Source organism: Saimiri boliviensis, chromosome 4 (genome assembly GCF_048565385.1).
Source record: "Saimiri boliviensis isolate mSaiBol1 chromosome 4, mSaiBol1.pri, whole genome shotgun sequence".
Lineage (NCBI taxonomy): Eukaryota > Metazoa > Chordata > Mammalia > Primates > Cebidae > Saimiri > Saimiri boliviensis.
Window position 1 is genome coordinate 166,318,012 of NC_133452.1, and position 5,092 is coordinate 166,323,103.

At 39.7% G+C, this 5,092-nt stretch overlaps 2 non-coding genes across 2 annotated transcripts; both read left to right on the forward strand.

Moving 5' to 3' along the window:
* Nucleotides 1-295: 295 nt before the first annotated feature.
* On the forward strand, nt 296-369 carry TRNAT-AGU (transfer RNA threonine (anticodon AGU)). The gene has a single exon. It is a non-coding gene; the product is annotated as a tRNA-Thr (tRNA).
* Nucleotides 370-5,020: 4,651 nt separating this feature from the next.
* Nucleotides 5,021-5,092, forward strand: TRNAA-CGC (transfer RNA alanine (anticodon CGC)). The gene has a single exon. It is a non-coding gene; the product is annotated as a tRNA-Ala (tRNA).

Consider the following 5,092-nt stretch of genomic DNA (forward strand, 5'->3'; position numbering starts at 1 on the left):
TCTCCTTTGATCTTGCTTGAAATTTTCCCTCGGCTTGAGTTCCCATGAGGCAGCATCGAGGCGCCAAGCCCAACACAGAGGTTATGAAGAGCAAGAGACAAAGACCGGCACATCAGTGCTTCCATCAAAGCTGTTAGTCACCGTCTGAGCTGCTGTGAGTGGAATCAAAGGCCACAGAAAAATCCAAGAAATGAACAACTTTTTTTTTTTTTTTTTTAACTAGGAGGAAAATCTGAACTCTACCAGAAATACCAAAGTATGCTCTGATAGAAGGAAACCCAAAACAATTTTCAGGGGCTCCGTGGCTTAGTTGGTTAAAGCGCCTGTCTAGTAAACAGGAGATCCTGGGTTCAAATCCCAGCGGGGCCTTGACCTAGTAAGGTGGGTGGGTATTTCTGCTCACTCTCTTCTTAAAAGGTAAGTTTTCTGCAATTCCTTTCTGCATCAGGGATCCTCCACCCCTGATTTTGAACATAATAGGATGGCATCCAAAGGCTTTGAAAACAAACTGAAACCGTATATTCACCCAACAGAGGACTACATAAAAAAAGCAAAGGGCAGGACCGTAAGTATAGTAGACTGCCCATTATTTTGTTTGTTTTGTTTTAAAATACAACCACATCTTCTATTGGGATTTTCAGTGCAGTGTTGTTTCAAGTATTCCAATTTTATATATAGTTAACAGCAAATTGAAGTTTAGAGAGGGAACATATACTGTACGCGTGGATTTTAATGCAGTACTGGCATTAGTCTTGGAATTATAATTCAACTGTAGGTGCGTGAAGAGTTTGAATATCTTCAATTCACCAAATTTGTAAAATGTCAATTGTGAATTAATAATCTGTAATTATGAATGCCGATTATAGATACTATATACATACTATGAATGTCGATTTAATATTGATGACAGTGTCCCTTATTAAAAAAGCAGGGACAAGTGCCATCAAAAGTGCTCAAATACAAAGTTTTTTTCCTTTCTGTCATTCTCTTTATCCCGTCATGGTATTTTTCATTTTATATCTAATGTCACTCTAACTAAAATAAAATTATATGTATTAAAATGAATTTTATAGTCCATCTTTATTTCACACATTAAAATTCATGTGGCATAGCGATTGTTTTATAATATATGGAGAAGCAAAGGAAATCAGACACAAAATTCCTTTGCTCTTGTGCCATGCTCTGTCACTAACCCAAATATCAATTACTAAACATAAATTAAGAGATGCAGTCCAGATGAAATTTTAAGACTGCCAAGGTAGATCCCTGGTAGAGTCTCTGGAAAGAAAACGTTGCCAAAACCCATAACTGAACCAGGGACCTCTAAGTCTTGAGTTCAATGCTCTCTCAACTGAGCCAACTCAGCTTACTGCAAACCAAAACTTTATTGAATTTCTCTTTCAATACTTCGATTGTTTCCAGCTGATTCGCTTTCAGGTTTCTTAATTATTGTTATTATACAATGTGTTTATTCACTAAGAAAGACCTGGAACTTACTGTCTCCTACGTATGATGGCTGAATCCATTTCCTGGTAGTGTGGGATGGATAGGTGGCAGACGGAGACAGAAGAGAAGAGACAGAAATTTAAAAAAAAACAACAACAACAACCTTTCTGCTCTTCCATATCCTGTTGATTGAGCCAGACACAGCTAAGAAAATTTTAAAAAATAAATATATAAAAATAAAATAAAATTTTGTGGCATTCTTAGCTTTTCTCTTCTTTTTGTCTTTCATAATCTTTAAGGATGTGGAGAATTGAAACCCAAGGTTAATTTCTGTGAATGTGGAGTCAGGTTTCTGTCTCCTGGTGATGATTTTGAGTGAGCTATAAATCCTTTATTTTATCCCCTTCCATCCAGTTCTTGCCATAGTCTTGTGGTGCCGAAGTTCATGGCGTACAAATGGAGTAGCACTAAGGAGTCCTTTAGATCACGTTTGTGAGTAAAGTGGTGAGAAAGGAAGGGGTAGGTAGCTACAGAACAGCAAAGTTTTCAGGAAATGAAGCCGAGACAGCACACGTTTTAACTATGCATTCTACCACCAAGAAACACTCTCGTGATGGCCAAGCCCTCTTGGAGATACATGTTGATATATCAGCGTCAGTATTTCTAATTTTCAACACATAATGGTTGGCAGGAGAAAATCCACTGAGATAAATCCCACTATTTCTGAAGTCACTAAACCGAATCTCATTTAATCACTATACCAAGAGAAAGGTTACTGACTTGCAGACAGAATGACAGTGCATCTGTTCCTAGTACCTTCCCAGTCCAACCTGAAAAGGGTAGACAATTGCTGAAAAACTTTTTACCTTAAACATCAGGACATCAAATGTCTAAAGAAGAAAAAAAATTTTTTTGCTATAAAAATTATTAGTTGACTAGGAATGGTGAGAAGGGAAAAAAATTATTGGGATTGTAATTGACAGTAAAACTAACTAAAGTCTTACATGTTTAGTTCCCTTTCATCTTCAGAAAACTCTTTTCTTATTTTTACGTAAAATGTTAATAGTTCCTATAGTCAAATTGGTCAAGGAATTCCACTGGATATAAAAGTCTGTATAGCCTAATGTATTCTTTTTTTCTACAAATAGAAAAAGTTCAGGGAATATGCCTCTTTGAAAAATATTTCCCATTCATACAACTGAAGATTTCTTTTTAATTTTCTGGAGTAAATTAGAAAACTCAGGAGTTCTTTTAGATTCATATTTCTCTCCCCCACACCCATATTACATTTCTCCACATGATGCTGGTATCTCTACCATGCATCTCAGTGACCCCTCCCCGAAACAAATGAATCTACCCAAAGAAATGTGCATCTACACAAAGAATGAAGAGCACTGGAAATGGTAATGGTGTAGTAAATATAAGAATTTTTTTGCTATTATTTAAATCTGTTTTAAAATAATTGTTTAGAATACAAATAATAACAATATATTGTGGAGTTATAACGTATGTCGAGGTTAAATATTGCCAGCATTAGCACAAACTCCCAGAGAGAAGAAATGAAAATACAGTGTTGTAAAGTTCTTATCTACCTTATCTATACATGAGGTAATAGAATATTACTTGAAGTTACAGTGTGATCTTTAAATGCGTACTATAAAGCCTAAAGCATCTACTAAAATGGGATCATAGGTCTAAGTGTAAAACATAAAAGTATACAACTTCCAGAAGAAAACATTTTTGTGTCCCTAGATTAGGCAAAGATTTTGTGTATATGACAACAAAAGCATAAAATGCAATAATTTGAACCTCATCAAAAATTTAAAAATCCTGATTCATCGTTGGGCACGTAGCTCCGTGGTAGAGAACACGCTTTGCATGTATGAGGTCCTGGGTTCACCCAGCACTTCCGTGCTTTTGTTTATTCCATTTCCCCAAGTACTTTTATACACACATACCTGCACTCAAACAATGCGGAATCCTTTCTCCTACTTTATTCCTTCAGTTCTTCTTTTTTTCAACTTTCTCACACAGAAATTAAGTATGATTTCTGTGATGGCAGAAAGAAGAAATGAAAGAAAAAAATGCTTATTCAACACCACAAATGCAATAACACTAACCAGCTTTTCACCTATTCTTTCTTTCTACAATATTTTGTAAGAGAAGGAAGAGAAACGAAGAAAAAGAAAAAAAAGAAAATCATAGACAATTTCTTTTTTGCCATAATAGCTAATCCTAAAGACACTAGCAGTGGGAATTATTTGGGTGTTATTCTTAAGACATTAGTAGTGAGGAAAATTACGCTGCTTTCCCAGCCATCCCAGGAAAAACACTTCGGATAACAAATCGAATGCCTTGGACACAGACTATTCATAAGCTTTTATCACTTACCTGGAATAGAACACATGCATGTATCTCGTGAAGGAGCTTGAAAAAAGAAAAAGGAAAGTCCCACCACCAACCTGCTTCAATTTTGAAGACAAAATAATGTTTATTCCTTGTAATGGAAAACAGTTGACTTTCAGATAAATTCAAATGATGGAGAGATTTTTTCTCTCTCCTTCCTCTTCCTCGATGCGGTCTCCCAACCCAGAGCTTCTGTATCCACCAACAGGTGTCCAAGGTTCCTAGAACGGTGTCTATCCATGACACACACCACTTCTTTTTTTCCGGACTCATTATGGAAGTGATGAAAGCAGTCCAGGGACAGAACAGCTGTTAACTGCGCCCTTCCCCCGCCGGCCAATCCAATCCTGTCAGCTCCGTGCGACCCAGGACTTCCTCTCATTTCCTTCGTTCATCGCGGGCGCTGCGAACGTTCCCAGGGCTCTCCCGGTTTCCTCTTCCAAACGTCTCCGTATACAGCAGGCTTTCCCGTCGGGGCGGCTTTGCTCAGCCGCCCAACGTGGCTTCGGGTTCTGCGTTTGCTGTTGCCCTGTCTGTTCCTCTGGTCTGGAAAAACATCGACTGATTAAAGTTTTGAAGCTTTTAAAAAAACGCTTTGTGAATGTTGTACTCAAGGGAGGGTGAGAGGTGGAGGCGTGGAACCGAAATTGAGAACAGTCTCAGAGCTCCCGATGGGTTAACGAGGAATGAGAGTCAGCTGGAAACGGATGCTGTCGGGGCGTCCCCGGCACCCGCGTGAATTCAGCGCGGCGGAGGCCGCGTCTGGACTGCGGAGCGCGTCCTCTGAGCCAGCACTGCAGGGGAAAGCGCGCGTGGCAAACACCGCTCAGCTGGAACAGCTCGACCCGAAAATCAGGGATGCTTTCCCACGACTGAACGGTCCTCAGTGTTGGAAGTTTGCGCTTTTTCCTGATGGAGGAAAGTATCTTTCACGCAGTTTCCTTGTGAGTGGAGCTTGGAGCAGGAGTGGGAAGGGCCGAGGATGAGAAACGATGTCACCAGGACTATAATCTTAGTGTCTCAGTCGAGCCGCCAAACGGTACCCAGTTCAGTGATTGCACAAAAGTCGTGGAATTTAATCCAGCCGTCTTTCTCCAACCAACAGAAAAGGAAACCAACAAAGTGACATTTTATACATGAGCCAAAAGGCTCGCCTCTACCACGGTCTGGGGGTGTAGCTCAGTGGTAGAGCGCGTGCTTCGCATGTACGAGGCCCCGGGTTCGACCCCCGGCTCCTCCA